General features: G+C 39.3%; 2 protein-coding genes across 5 annotated transcripts in view; both read right to left on the reverse strand.

Moving 5' to 3' along the window:
- The window catches only part of INO80 (INO80 complex ATPase subunit), a 120,268-nt gene extending 119,883 nt beyond the window's left edge, over positions 1–385 (reverse strand). Inside the window, exon 1 of the mRNA XM_074235124.1 lies at positions 300–385. The gene's annotated coding sequence lies outside the window, so the exon portion shown is untranslated. The remainder of the gene's footprint in view (positions 1–299) is intronic.
- EXD1 (exonuclease 3'-5' domain containing 1) overlaps positions 1–16,620 on the reverse strand; it is a 331,232-nt gene that overhangs the window by 224,056 nt on the left and 90,556 nt on the right. The gene's annotated exons all lie outside the window — the stretch shown is intronic.

Genomic DNA, 16,620 nt, shown 5'->3' on the forward strand with positions numbered 1-16,620 from the left:
CGTGCGCCCGGCCCGACACACTCCCCACGTGTGGGCGCCCCACGGGCCTCCGCGGTCGCCGGGGTCACCGCGTGACCCTCGCCCCCCCCCCCCGGGCGGAGGAGCGGCAGGAAGGGGCGGAGGAGCGGGCGCCGAGGTCTCCCGGGCCGCCGGGGCGCCCACGCCCCTCCTCCCTCCCCTCCCACCCGCTCCCCCTCCCCAAAACCCCAGGGCCGGGGGCGACGGCCCCTTTAAGACGCGGCCCGGCGGCCGCCCTCGGAGCGGGGTGCGGGGCGCCCGTCCACGCCGGGCGGACTCACCTCCGGCCGCCGGGCCCCGCCGCCGCCGCGGCCGAGGGGGGGACCGAGCGGAGGGCGGGCGGGGGCCGGGGGGGGGTCGCCCCGCCGAGGGGGGCGCCGCCGCTCGCTCGCCGGGGCCGCGGCTCGGTGGCTGCGCTGGGCGCGGACGCTCCTCGCTCCCTCGCTCGGCGGCTCCTGGGACCCCAAGATGGCGGCGGCGCTGAGGCGGCTGCGGGCGCTGGGCCGGCGGCGGCGGCGGCCACTTTCACTCACTGAGAGGAGCGGAGCAGGGACACGGGGAGCCATGGCGGGGGGGAGGAGAGGCGCCATGGCCAGGCCTGAACAATCGAGCCGCCGCTCGGCCGGCGCGTCGTCGCCGCTCCCGCGCCCCCCGCCCGCCGCTCGCTCCGCGGCGGCCGGCGCGGCCGCGGCTACCCGCCTCGCACGGCTCGCGCTCCGCCGCCGCCGCCTGACGCCCCTCGCAGATCGGGGTTCGAGGCGATCCTCATCCATGCCATCGGTGTGCAGATTGGTCGGGGCTGGGGCTGGCGGAGATTGCCGAAAGGCTGCGGGGAGGAGGAGGAGGACGTAGCCAGGGTGAGCCAGCAGATCTCGCGCGGGCAGCTGTCGCGAGAGCTCGCGTCTTCGGCAACCGCCGAGGGAGGAGTCCTGTGACCGGAAGTGATGTCAGCCGGTAGCCCAGGGGCTTCGGAGTATTAGATCGCCTTCGAGACTCGCCTCAGCTCCCCCTCCCCAGCCTTCTCCCCCTTTTTGTGATTTCGTGGGCTATAAACTTGGAAAAGTGAGACGAGCTTCGGGTCTGTTTGCCCCGAGTTGCCTTAAGCCGCCTACGGGCCTCAGAGCTCTTGGGAGCCCAGGTGCCCTTTCAGTTTTATAACGCGGGGTCAGCCAGGTAATGACACATAACTGCTAAAGATTTAGTACTTTAACTCCGCTATTTAGTTTGACTTTTCCAGAAACCTTGTGAGGTAGGACCTAGGGGATAGAAATATTGTCCTTAAAGAAGAAGAAGAAGAAGAAGAAACAGAAACGACCTCTCAAGAGAAGTGAAGTGAGATGCCCATCACACAGCTTCTAAGTTGGGATCTTCAGCGTTGCAGAGAACATAGTGTGTCCTCCAAGCTGGCATAACAATAATATCATATGCCAATTAGATCACGCTTTAAGAGGTTTAGAGGGAATGCTGTATATTACCAGAAGCAACTCGGGAGGTGATATAATAGTTGTTGCTCTGATACTATTTTGTTAGCCCATTTGAAATTTTCTTGGCAGAGATACCAGAATGGTGTTTCCTTCTCCAACTCATGTTACAGATGAGGAAATTGAGACAAATTGGGTTAAGTGACTTGCCCAGAGCCCCACCACGACAAAGTGTCCAAGGCTGAGTTTGAACTCAGGAAGAGGAGTCTTGACTCCAGGCCTATTTTCTTTGCCACCTAACGTATTAAAACAGGAATTCCAGAATTCAAGTTCTTTTTTTTTTTTTTTTTTTTTTTTTTAGGTTTTTGCAAGGCAATGGGGTTAAGTGCCTTGTCCAAGGCCACACAGCTAGGTAATTAGTAAGTGTCTGAGCCTAGATTTAAACTCAGGCACTCCTGACTCTAGGGCCGGTGCTTTATCCACTGTGCCACCTCTAGCCACCACCCCCCCCCACACTTTATGACCCTATTTAAGGTTTTTGGTTTCAGAGAAGGTGCTAATCTGTACTAGTTGTGGAAAATTCCTCACCTCTAAATTTGCAGTACTAATGCATTTTATATAGATCATTTTTGATAATGAAAAGGACTTGGTAAATCAGATCTGATAATGGCTCCCAGATAAGTAGAGACCTCAGATTCCTTGGATCCACACCTATGCACCAAAGATTCTATAATACCCATGTCAGTAGGATAGTGAGATAATAGCACATAACTACTCTGTCTAATACTGTATTTCCATTATTTAATTTATCCTTACAGAAACCCTAAGAGATAGGCAGAACTGAATGGTAATCCCTACAATTTACTAATACAAGAGGTAGCCATCAACTTCAGAAGCTTTTGGTGAGAAATAATTTAGGTGGAAAATATCCATTTCTATTGCCATAAATTACTCTTTCTTGCACAGCATAATTCATCATTAACTAAGGCTATTACAAGGTATAGTTTTGCATACCTTCATTTCTAGTTACTTACTTTAGTAAATCAATATTACCTGAAATTTACTGTATCCAAAATTGAACTCATTCTCTTCTTCCAATGATCCAATCCAAAAAAAAGATGCCTGTTTTTAGCTCTCCATCACTCTATGGCACTGATCTCTGGAATAAGATAAGCCCCAAAAGTGTAACAAATAATCATTAACCTAACAAAGACAGCCTTTGGCATGGCTGTCTTAAATTCTTATCTGGGCTCTTGGGAATTGCAGGTGGGGGAGCAATGAACTTGGGATATAGAATTCAGAGTTTAAAGGTGAAAGGGCAGATTGTTGTTTAATTTTAATAATAGGCATTTGATTTTTTATAATTACTATGATTTTCTCACTCTTGGAGGTGTATTTATAAAATTTCATTAATCGAGGATTCTAGGGAAAAAAAATAAGTTTATGTCTATTTACTCCAGTGGCCTTGTAGCTAATCTTCCTGACTTCAGTTCTCTTTCATCAAGTCCATCTAACAGACAGCTGCCAGATTAATCTTTATAAAATACTACTTCCATGATATTAAATTCTTTAATTCAGAACCTATAAGAACCTCTTTTGCCTATAGATCAGATCCAAGCTCCAGTCTATGACTGAAACGCTGTACTGCTCCTCTTCCAGCAGAATAAATTCTAAAGATCCTTCAGAACTCAGTTTATATGGCATCTCTTCATGAAGACTTCCCTAATCCTATGTCAGAAATGATCTTTCAGGAGTGGCTAGGTGGTGTAGTGGATAAAGCACCGGCCCTGGGGTCAGGAGTACCTGGGTTCAAATCTGGTCTCAGACACTTAATTACCTGGCTGTGTGGCCTTGGGCAAGCCACTTAACCCCATTGCCTAGCAAAAAAAAAATGATCTTTCTTTTCTTGTACTTTTGGTACATATTTTACCTGTAATATAATTATGTTTGTATACTCTACCCTCCTAGACTGTGAACTTTATGAACTGCTTAGCTATCTCAGTTTTCTATTTTAATAATATAAACTTAGGGTGATATATTGGAAGCATCAGGAGCCATAAGGTAAGCTAAATTAAAGACTAATATCTCTATGCCTTATTTCTTAATTATCCTCAGATTCCAATCAAATTTCAGCCTATATTTTTGGATGCAATCTCCTCTGCTTTTGACTCAGAGGAGATTCAATTCAGACAATAGTTATGATCATCTAGATCCACACATATAAGAATGTAATTTTCAAAATTTACCTTGTAAACCTTTCCTAGGGCTGAACAAGGGCTTCATTTCAATCTTAGACTTTTTGTTCTTATTTTTGTTTTTTTGTAAGGCATTCAGTGTTAAATGACTTACCCAGGATCACACAGCTGGTAAGTATCTGAGGCTGAATTTAAACTCAGCTCCTTCCGACTCCAGAGGAATTCCTCTGTTCACCATACCAGCTACCAACCCCTCAAATACTCTTGAGGCCAATAAATAATTGACACTATAGCAATTTACTTTGATTTAGTCTGTTTGCCTCTCATTTAGTTCTCACAATCCTTTAAAGAGTTACAAGTATTATTCTTTCTGTTTTATCAAACCTAAGAGAAAGGTTAAGTAACTTGCCCATTATTACAAATAACAAATGTCTGAGTGGTATTTGAATAGGTCTTCCTTGTTTCATCTCTAGTAATTCATTATGCTGTACTATATTTCTTAAATTAATCTTATTAAGAGCTGGGAACAAAGTCAGGTGTGTCACTCCTTCCTTCTAATATAACTACAGATTATAGTCTTTGTCAGGTTTATCCCAGTCTAGACTACACACCAAAGTTTGATCCAGGACTATTCAGATATCTGAGATGAAGAGAATGCTTTCCTTGCTCTTTTCCATATTACCTAGTACTATTTACTTAGGTAATACTTTTAAGTGATGCAACTAAGACAGACTTGAAGAAATTACTTCTGAACTAGGGGCAATAAAGTTTAAAACAAGAACTTAACCAAATTACAATTTAATTTTATTTCAATATCACTCCCATCCCTGTTCCTCTTATATTTTCTTATTTCTGCTCAATATCTCAGAACAGGGCTCTTGCTAGACTGTGTTGAATAGAGTAGAGTAGTTGCATCAGTTTGTCATTACCTCACTCTTTTTTTTTATGAGCCAGTTAGAATTATTTCTTTGCTAGTGATAGTGAACCACATGGAGATCTCTGGTGATTAAAAAGCAACCTTGGCTCAATTGGGGCAAGGTACTTCCAGGAAAACACTGGAGTAATTTTTATATTTTTCCACATTTCAGGTTAACTCCATTTTCCTTCATTTTCTGTTGTATTTTAATCCAGTGACATCAAACTTAAATGGAAACATATCCCTACCAGCTTCACATTGACTTAGAAAACCACAAATTGACTTTATCTATGTTGATTTCTTATTCATTTTCTTCAGTATTTTCCAATTACGTTTTAATTTGGTGCCAACTGCACTGAGTTCTTTTTTTCCCAATTTATGATTTATTTTTCCAATTGCATATTATGAAAGTTTTTCAACATTTATTCACAAGCATATGCTTATTTAGAAGATAATTTCCTTCCACCCTCCTTCCCACTCCCCTTTGCTCAGGGGTGAAAGTCTGGTGAACTTTGTACATATACATTTGTGTTTAACATGTTTACAAATTAGTCATTTTCATATGAAGAATTAGGACTAAGGGAAAAGAAAGAAAACCATGAGATATGAAGGAAAACATAAGAGGAAAATTTAAAATGTGAACGTAGTGTTCATTCAGATTCTATAGGGGTGTTTTTTGTTTTTGTTTTTTTTTTGTTTTTCTTCCTCTGGATGTGGATAGCATTGTCCATAACAGGTTTCCCAGAGTTGTCCTAGCTCTCTGAACTGCTGAGAGCAGCTACATCTATCAAGGTTGATCAAATCACAATGCTGTTGTTATGGTTCTGCTCCTTTAACTCAGCATCAGTTCCTATAATTCTTTACAGGCCTCTCTAGAATTCAACCATTCATGGTTTTTTATAGAACAATAATACTCCATAACATTCATATACCATAACTTGTTCAGCCATTCCCCAATTGTCAGGCATCCCCTCAATTTCCAATTCTTTGCCACTACAAAAAGAATTGCTTTGAATATTTTCAAACATGTGAGTCTTTTCCTATTTTTTTATGATTTCTTCTGGATATAGGCCTAGAATTGGTATTGTTGGGTCAAAGAGAATGATCAATTTTATTGCTCTTTGGACATAGTTCTATATAACTCTACAGAATGGTTGAATCAGTGCACAACTCCACCAAGAGGCACTGGGAAGTTCCAAGTGCTTTATGCTGGTCATTTGACATCTCTCTTCTAACCAGTAGCTTTGGAAAATGACTGACCAGGAGGCAGCTAAGTGGTGCAGTGGATAGCACATTGGCCTTATAGTCAGGAGAACCTGAGTTCAAATTCGGCCTTAGACACTTAGACACTTAATAATTGCCTAGCTATATGGCCTTGGTCCATATAACCTCATTGCCTTAAATAAGAATAAATAAATAAGAATAAAATAAAATCAATAAATAAATAAGAATAAAATTTAAAAAAAATATTGACCAAAGAACAGGAACATAAAGCAGTACAATTTATGTGGTTCAATCTCAGCCTGTCTCATGACACTCTGCCCCACCAAAAATCTTGTTCCAGAACTTAATAATGATTTTGGGGAGAGATGCCCGAAGCCCCTTATTTCCATATCTAGCTGTGATCACTTTTGTGCCCCAGAACTCATTTCTTACTGCTAGAAAACTCATGCACTTGTGTGTGTGTGTGTGTGTGTGTGTGTCAATAGCACTAGAGCTGTTAGCTGACCAAAGTCAAACTTAGCTTCTCTCAGAGCCTCTTCCTTAAGCTTCCCTTTATGTTAGTTTCATCATCAATCACCCAATGCCCTGTTTTTCAAATACTGGTTTTGTTTTTTCTTCTTCCTTCTTACCTTTAAAAATACTTAGGAAGTCCTGTCAGTTCCACCTTTACAATATTTTTCACATTCATGGCCTTAATTCTAGACTCACTGACATCATCCTAGATAACTGTTTTCTTGAACTATTATAGTAGTCTTCCCTCTTCTGCCCTCTCCAAACCATCATTTCTCTTCCACACACATTAGTCATTCTTAATGTAGTGATAGTGAACTGAACTGAAAGTGCTCTGATAAGATCCTAAGTAGTTCTCTGTTGCCTAATGAAGAAAGTTCATGCAATCTACCCTGTTTTTCCCCAGGCTTTCCTCAAGCTCCTTGTAATGCTCAGAATGTGCTTTTTCAGGTGATATTTAGTGTACAGAGTTCTGGATTTGGAATCAGAAAAACTTGTGTTCAAATCTGGCCTTAGTTTACTGTCTGATCCTGGGCAAGTTGCTTAAGCACTCTGTGCCAAAATTTTCTTAATTTCTAAGATGATAGAGTTCGATTCCATGACTTCTAAGGTCCCATCTAGCTAAAGGTTCATTATCCCATAAACCATGCTTTAACAAGTCCAACTTAAATGCCACCCCTTCTATGATAACTTCATTGATTTTACCCTCCTCCATCACTGACTGCCTTCTCTCTTGTACTCAAATAGCATTTTGATTTGCAATTATCCAATGCCTTTAACATGAATAATTATACATTATAGCCATCTGTTGGTGTGTTTTTGCCCTTTTTAAAATCAAGATATATGAGGTTAGGGATAATATCTGACTAAATGTTCAATCTGTTCTAGCACCTAGTGTTATTGCTCTAGTGACAGATGCTAAATAATTTTTTTCCTAGACTTTAAGACCTGCTGTACATCTGGTGCCACACTGCCTTTCCAGTTTCCTTTCACTCAACTTTTTGAGGGGCCAACCAAATTAAGACATTAATCCTTGCATATATGTTGAATGCTTTCTCATTTTTACATCTTTGCTTATACTGTCCTGGGCCTAAGATCCTCTACCTCTTTGAATCCATACCCATTCTTTAAAGCTTATCTTAAATGTTGCCTCCTCCAATTAATAGAGATCTTTCTTTACTTGCATGCTAATTCTTTGTCTGAAATATTATGGGTTTAGAATTATCATTTTGTATTATATGTGTCATTTTCTTTTATTAGACTAAAAAATATAAGTAAGGACTTTTTACTGCAAACTTTTTATTGAATTTATCTTTAATTGAAATTAGTGGGATAGAATTTAACAAATGAGCTGGAGGGACCTTACCTGTTTTGGAATTTCTCTACCTATATCTGCCATACCCAGAGGAGATCGTGACCAAGAAACTCATGTGAGGGACAGCTAGCCAGGTTGCACAGTGGCTAGAGCATGAGTCTTGGAATCAGGAGAACCCAAGTTCACATCTGATCTCAGACACTAGCTGCGTGACCCTGGACAAGTCACTTAAATCTGATTACCTTGCATTTAAAAAAAAAAAGAAAAAAGTGACAGTAATTGTTTCCCTTTGATCATTCTAGGCTATGCCCATGGAAGAAAAATTCTACTAATTATTCATTGTTTGCTCTTTATTGTAAGTAAATTCATAAACCAAAAGGAAGGAATAAGGGAGAGAAGCTGGAGAGCTAAAATGATACAAATCAGAAAGTTAGCTCTAGCAAACTCATTAGATGACTGTGACAAGATCCAAAAAGATAAAGGCAATGTAGACCATTGAACCAGTTAAGATGAAATTTGACAGAGATAATTTAAGGTATTTTACATGGTGTTTTAAAACTCAGTTTCACAAGCATAAATGAGGAAGAGCACAATTATTTAACAATTCAATACAAGTTAGTGTTAGGATATGATAGCACTAAAAAAGTGCTTACAGTTTTAGACTGCCTTGGAAGAGGTATAGCCTCTAGGACTAAGGAGATGATAATTCTCTGGTTCTTTTGTCTGGTAAGATCATATGGTGTATAATTCTGGATATAAAATTTTAGAATATTGATAAGTTGGAGACCATACAGAGGATAGAAGAGTGAAGGACATCAAGATCTTGACATACAAAGATCCATTGAAGGAACTGGGGATATTAGCCTGGAGCAAACTGAAGGGGGATATTTATTTATTTATGTTTTCTTTTTATTTTTATTTTAATATTATTTTTTATTTTTTAAAGATTTTATTTATTTTGAGTTTTACAATTTTGACCCTGATCTAACTTCCCTCCTCCCCACCCCCCACAGAAGGCAGTTTGCCAATCTTTACATTGTTTCCATGGTATACATTGATCCAAATTGAATGTGATGAGAGAGAAATCATATCCTTAAGGAAGAAACATAGTATAAGAGAGAGCAACATCAGACAATAAGATAATCAGTTTTTTTCCTAATTAAAGGTAATAGTCCTTGGTCTTTGTTCAAACTCCATAGTTCTTTCTCTGGATAGAGATGGTATTCTCCATTGTAGACAGACCCAAATTGTCCCTGATTGTTGCACTGATGGAATGAACGAGTCCATCAAGGTTAATCATCACCCCTATGCTGCTGTTAGGGTATACAGTGTTTTTCTGGTTCTGCTCATCTCACTCAGCAACAGTTCATGCAAATCCCTCCAGGCTTCCCTGAATTCCCATCCAGGAGGGGGATATTTAAATGACTGTCTTATGGAAAAGGGAAAAACATTTCTTCTTGGAGCAATGTGGGTAGAAATAAGTTCAGTTTGTTTTTTTTTGTAAGTTCAGTTTTACGGAAAAACTTGCTAAAAATTAAGGCCATCCAAAAGTGGAATGGGCTACCTTCAGAGGTAGTGGTTCTCCAAATAAAGGCTGAACTGCTACTTATTTTTAATATTGTTCATTGAATTCCTGCTCAAATTCTGGTTGGATAAGAAGGCCTCTTAGAGCCCTTCTAACTTCAAGATTTTGTAATTCTAAAAAACTCCACTGGAAAGACAAAAGATGAGTATGAGAGATCAATCATTTACCAATAGTGGTTTACATAGTGGTATGTAAGAATTGACTTTAAAAATATTATGAAGCATATTGTGAGTGGAAATGGAAGTAGGGCAATCATGTAGTGAGAATAAGGGAAAGTCCAGGTGCTATACTGCTTTCCCTGAAATTTGAAAAAAGTCAAAGTTCTCCAGAGTTTTGAGTAAATCTTCAATGGATTTAGAAGACATAAAATCTATGTCATAGACAGCAACTGCACATGCTGATGAGATAGGTTTAAATTGTGTTCACCTACACGAATGAGATCACAATCCACTTAAGAATTAAAGTATGTACCAGATCACTAAGACTTGGCAGTTAGACTTATGCATTTTAAAAAAACCCTATATATTGAAAAATACAAATTAAAGCCTAACAATAACAGAATTGCTTTTACTTACTAGATAAGTGAAGTATCTGTCCCTAGGACAGGGTTCCCAAAGTGAATTCTCAGTCCCAGGGCTCCTAAGGATCCTCAGGATAGAGTTGTTCTTGAGGAGCAGAGATGATTAAAGAAACAGAAGTATAGTAGGGCAGCTAGCTAGCACAGTGAATAGAGCACCAGCCCTGGAGTCAGGAGGACTGGAGTTCAAATGTAGGCTCAGACACTAGTTATCTAGTTGTATGACCTTGGGCAAGTCTCTTAACCCCATTGCCTTGCAAAAACCTAAAGAAAAAAAAGAAACAGAAGTATATCAGGAATGTACTACATTTAGATTGCGAAGCTAAAAACTGAATTGGCGGACCTCTATATGATAGTATTCTTTGAACAACTGCTGATCCATGCTAAGAACTTGAGGCAAATGGAGCTTTATGTGTTAAGTTTTATGTGTGGATGAAATACAGTACCAAAAAGAATCACAGGACCGTCTTAGTTTTCTTAAGATATGAAGAGGAAAATTCATTTAGGTACAATTTCTATAGTTTATAACTTGAGTTTGAAAAACTGTAACATCTATCTATCACCTTTGTCTCATGCTCCACAACTACCCCATTTCAGGCCCTTTTCACTTTTCACTGACTATTGTAATAGTTATCCAATTAGTTTTCCTGCCTCAATTCTCTATCCTCCTCCAATCCATATTTCACACAGCTGCCCAAGTGCTATTCCTAAAATATAATTCTGTCTATGCCACTACACTGTTTAAAAAAAAAAGTTGAAGTTTCTTTAGGATACGATACAAATTCCTTTTTGATATTTAAAGCACTTTGCTATTTGGCCTTAGCCTACCTACCTTTCTAGGTATACCTTACTCCTCTATCTTTTCTTCTCATTCAAACTCTAATTGAGACAGCCCAGGACTCTGAACTCAAGAGCCTTGGAAATAAAAGTAACTGCCAGATCCGCATCCAGCTCAGCCTTTGTAGTCAGTTTGGAGGGGGAAGTTAAAAGGGATATGGGAACAAGAGCACCCCCCCCACAACCCTCTCCAGATCATTGGCTGACCTTCTAGTTCAGCCCTCAGCCATCAAAGGAGGGGGCTTCTGTGACTAAGGGGCAAGCCATCTAACCTAGCTGAAGCAGCCAGTTCCCCTCAGAGGCAACAAGAACAAGGCAAGTCAAACCACCATCTGAACTGAACTGAAGAGCTTTGGGAAGAGCAATGTCCAGTACTCTCAATCATCATCCTGTACAGCAAACTTTATAAATGGAGCCTGGCACTGCTGTAAGCTGAATGTGCTGCAGTCATAGCTACTGAAGAGTCAGAAAGGAAAGGTATTGTCATCAAAATCCTTAGCACCATCAAATGGTTCCACCCTGGAAACTGTATGACTTTGCCAGTGAAAATGCGATTAAAGAATAGATATTACTGTCTGAGGGGTAGTTTGGTAGTACAGTGGTTAATGCAAGGTATGGAGTCAGGAAGAATTCCTGAGTTCAAAACCAGCTTCAAATACCTACTTAATAGCTGTGGACGCCTGTGCAAGTCACTCACTCCTGTTTGCCTTAGTTTCCTCATTTGTAAAATGAGCTGGAGAAGGAAATGACAAACCATTCCAATATCTTAGCTAAGGAAACCCCAAAAAGGATCACAAAGAGTTGGACACAACTAAAGAAATTAAACAAGTTACCATTTTCTTTGTCATTGGACCCTAATGACCATGTGAATTTTCCACTTGGCTTAAGCTGAAACCATTCATGTGTACTATCTTCCCCATTAGAATGTGAATTCCTTGAAAGGAAAGACTGATATTTATTTGTATCCCCCAGTGATTAGCATAATACCTTTTATGTAGTAAACTTTTTTTATGGATAACCTATTAGTTTTACAAAATAAAAATATGTGTATAACAAAGCACAAGAGAGGCTTCATAATATGGAACAAATTTATATAATATGATTTAAAATTTATGTAATAAATTTTACACATTGTGTTCAAAATTGTCCTTTTCTTTGCTTCCATGTAGATTTTCTTTTGTTCTCTACTGTGCACTATTTTCTCCTCCCACCTTCCCAGGACAGCTATAATTAAGCATTGAGATATATATAGTGTAATACATAGTTACCTACATACATAGATACATATATGTATCTATCTCCCATTTCGAGGGTAAAGTTTCCATTAATAAACTGAGAGTATGAATTCTGATACAAAAGTGAATTCATTAAAAGTTGCCAGATCAACTTGAATTAAAACTGAAGTCTCAGGTATATACATTGTTATTAATTGTATATCATTCCAAGATTTAAGAGTTCTTGAGTGCAACTTGACTTCCCTTTAAACAGAACCTGCTAGGCAAGGACAGCTTCAGAGGATCAGATCTTCATCCCAATTTCGTTGAATTTGGTCCTAAATTGTTTGAGTGGGGGATGTAGTAGAGGAAATATTGAACCAAGAAATTTGTTTTATATTTAATCTGTTTCTTCAGCACTGACCGTGTATCTTATGTTTAACTTTGTTCAAGATAGTATATGCCCCTACCATTGTTCAGGTTATTGAGATGAGGTCAATTAACTTTTAGTAAAGTACCTTCCTCTCCCTGGCTAGGATTCTGGGTAAATCCCTGTTTGAGGCACAAGACAAGCACCTTTCAACAAAATAATAAATCCCTGCCTTAGCTTAAAAGATTTACATCTGAGCTATTACCCTTCAATCACATATCTCTCATCATATCTATTCTCTGAGTTACCTGTCCTCCCACCTACATATAGCTATGTATACCTACATAAACCCCCTTTAAAAGCTCACCAGGTTCTTAGTTGAGTTGTTCCTCTTCTTTGTGAAGCTAGCCTGCTCTTGGGGAGGATGATCCCCCAAATAAACTCTTGCTTCTATGTTCTTACATTCCCTCATGGCTGTTGTGGCTGCTGCTGTTATTCATAATCTTTCTTTCTCTTTGCTTCTGCTTAATCATAGCACTACTTAAACCTTTTTTCCCCTAAAAAAAATATAGTTTACATTTTTGCTTATAGATAGCAAACAATTTGTCCTTATTGAGTCTCTTTTAATTAGTCTTTGAAGTTTACCTTATATTTCATTTGGTTCTTATATGTCAAATTTTCTTTTAATTGATCTGGTCTTTGCATCAAAATCTTGGAGGTCTAGCAATTCATTGAAAGTTCATTTTTCTCATTCTGAAATATGCTTGACTTTGCTAAGTATGATACTTTCGACTGCAACCCCAATTCTTTTGCTCTTTTCAAGGTAGCTGCTGCTAGGTCTTGTGTATTTCTAATTGTGGTTCTGCCATATTTAAATTGTATTTTTCCTGTTGCTCTTAATATTTTTTCCTTAATCTGGTATTTTAGAATTTAGCTATGATATTCCTGTCACTTTTCCTCCTAGGATGCCTTTCAGGGTGATTTGTGAATTTTTTCTATTTCTACTTTCCCCCTTTTCGAACATTTAAGGACAATTTTGTTTTTTTGTATTAATGTATTAAATGTATTAAAATACATTTTTGATAACAGCTTTTAAGTAATCTGATTATTCTTGTTTTCTCTTCTTGATCTGTTCTTCAAATCAGTTGTTTTTTCTTATGAGGTGTTTCACCTTCTCTTCTATTGTTTTCCATTTTTTTTTGCAAGGCAAATGGGGTTAAGTGACTTGCCCAAGGCCACACAGCTAGATAATTAAGTGTCTAAGGCTGGATTTGAACTCAGGTACTCCTGACTCCAGGGCTGGTGTGCCACTGTGTATTCATTGTGCCACCTAACCTCCCTTTTTCATTTTTTGTATCTTGTTTTAGTATTTCTTCATCCCTTATAATTTTACTGACATCCTCTTGCTCAATTCTGATTTTCAAGGAGTCATTTTCTTAAGATACTGAATCTACTTTTCCAGTTGGTTTACTTTCTTTTCATAATTTTCCTTTTTTCTTGAATTGCTCTTATTTTAATTTTTTATTTTTTCCCAATCTCTCATATTTTATTTTGAAAGTATTTTTTGAGTTCCTATATGAACTCTTTTGAGCAGGTAGCCATTTGATGTGATTCCTTGGGGTGGGAAAGGCTTTTTTTGTTGCTGGAGCATCTTCCTCTGAATTCAAACCCTAATTGTTTCTATTCCCATAGTAACTATCTTCAATTGGCTTCTTTCTCCTTAGCCTGCTCATTTAAAAAAAATTTTAGGAGTTTATTGTTATAGTCATATCTAGTCCTGAGTGGATGGTGGATGCTGCCTCAGGCCTCAGGAGATTTGTCCGTGGCCCAACCTATGCACTCCTCTTCCCCCTCCAAGCCTCCTGTTTATCATCATCATTAAGTCCCTCATGTTTTACCCTTCTCTGCTATCGATGCTTCACCTGAGTCCTGTATTTGAAGGTCAAACTTTCTGTTCAGCTCTGGTCATTTCAACAGGAACATTTGAAATTCCCCTGGTTCATTGAAAGTCCATCTTTTCCCCTGGAAGGGGATGTTCAGTTTTGCTGGGTAGTTGATTCTCAGTTGCATTCAAGCTCTTTTGCCTTCTGGAATGTTATATTCCAAGCCCAACGAGCCATTAATGTAGTTACTGCTAAGTCCTGTGTGATCCTGACTGCAGCTCCATGATATTTAAATTGTGTCCTTCTGGCTGCTTGTAGTTTTTTCTCTTTGACATGGGAGTTCTGGAACTTGGTGATAATATTCCTGGGGGTTGTTTTTTTTTTGGATCTCATCCCAGGGGAGATAAGTGGATTCTCTCAATTTCTATTTTGCCCTCTGCTTCTAGGTTTTCAGGGCAATTTTCCTGTAGGGTTTCTTTAAAAATGAGGTCAAGGCTCTTTTCCCAATAATTTTTAAATTATCTTTCCTGATTCTATTTTCCAGATCAGTTGTTTTTTTTTCAGTGAGATGTTTCACATTTTCTTCTAATTTTTCATTCTTTTGGTGTTGAAGTATTGGTCTTGACTTCTTGTAAAGTCATCAGCTTCCTTTAGCTCCATTCTACATATGAAGGATGTGGTTTTCCTCAGAGAACTTTCTTATCTCCTTTTCCGTCTGGCCAATTCTACTTTTTAAAGCATTCTTCTCCTCAATAACTTTTTGAACTATTTTATCCATTTGGCCTATGCTGGTTTTTAACATGTTATTTTCTTCAGCATTTTGCTGGATTTCCTTGACTAAGCTGCCAACTTCTTTTTTGTGTTTTTCCTGCATCTCTCCCATTTCTTTTCCCAATTTTTCTTCTATCTCCCTTACTTGATTTTCAAAATCTTTTTTGAGTTCTGTCACTGCCTGAGCCCAACTTCCATTTTTCATGCAGTCTTTAGATGCAGGAGCTTGTACTTCCTAATCTTCAGATTGAGTATTTTGATCCTTCTTGGGATCATAGAAAATGTATTTCTCAATAGTGTTCCTCTTTTTTTCTCTGTTTACTCATTTCTCCAGCCAGTGCCTGGTTTTGGGGTGCTTCCTGAGCTTTTGAGTATTATTGGGACACCTGCTTTGGGGTTTTTTTGGTACACCCCACTGGGACCTTTATTTCTCCAAGGGCATTTGCTCTCTTGCCTGTGCTTTGATATGTAGATGACTACAGTCACTCTCCTCTGCCCTGGAGCTGTGAGGAGGAGCCCTGCTATCTTAGTATGGAAGGCCAAACTGCAACCTGGATCTGAATGTGGGCAAACAGCAGAGTCCTGCCCCAGGGTGAGCAGCAAGCTTTCTGACATCTCCCCTAACCCCCATTACTATCTGTGGGCTGTGCTCTGGAGGTGCAGGCTGGTTTCCCCCAATTCTTGCTGCAGGTTCTAAGACCAGTGTTCCTCACTCCACACTCATTCTTGTGTAGCAGAGTTCTCTCGCGGATACTTCAAGCTGTTGCTGGTGATCCCTGGGCTGGGCTGGGCTGAGTATTGGCAGCTTTTATCCAACCCCTGGTCTCGGTGAAACACACCTTTCCCGTGGAAATTCTGTTATCTTGGATTGGGGAAAATGTATCACTCAGCCTTTCTTTGGGTTCTGCCCCTCGAAATTTTGACTAGAGCCATAATTTGTTGGCTTTTTGAACTTTGGGAGAAAGAAGTTTCTGGGAAATGCTACCTCCATGCTGCCAATTTGGCTACAACCCCCATGTCATCTTTTTAAAAAATGTTCATTTTCTTGCAAATTTTATATTGTACATAATTAAAATGTGCACATAATTTAAAATAGTTTGACAAAATAATATTGGAAATGATTATTCAAAAATTTTTTACTGGTAGGGGATGCAATAAAAATAATTTGGAGTTGACTACTCCAAATTTGAAACTTTGAATGACTGGTTTCAATGAGTAATAGTTTCTTTTAAGTCATTTGCCTATTCTTGAATCATGATTTCCCTCATCTTGTAAATTTTACAGACCTATTGATTCTGGGCCAAAAAAAAGGCCTTGAACCTTTTGATAAAACCAATCCAAATGAATTGGAACATGTAAACCATTAGAAGTTTTGCCATCATCATAAGCTTCATTCATGTCTCCCATTTTTTGAACATGGAGCACATTGTATTATTGGGGAGAAGGGTAATTCCATATAAGTTGGTCAAATGATTTTTATCCTGAACATCTCCATGAATGCTATAGAATTTTAAAAAGCACTATTATTATTCTGTGCACCAGCATATCTCTCACTTCAAAGACCAAACACTTGAGATCATCAGGAAGTATTTTTGTTTCTTGAACCTTTGTGACTCAGTATCTTGCCAACACTGTGTATTTCAACATAGATAGTACCCTGACATCATAACAATACTTCAGGTTTTATTGACTCCTTTTTAAAAAAATTTACCTTTAGTCATGTACTAATTCTTTTTTTGCACTTAATAGTATTTTATTTTTTCTGAATTCATGTAAAAATAGTT

Source organism: Macrotis lagotis, chromosome 4 (assembly GCF_037893015.1).
Source record: "Macrotis lagotis isolate mMagLag1 chromosome 4, bilby.v1.9.chrom.fasta, whole genome shotgun sequence".
In the NCBI taxonomy this organism is placed as follows: Eukaryota; Metazoa; Chordata; class Mammalia; order Peramelemorphia; family Peramelidae; genus Macrotis; species Macrotis lagotis.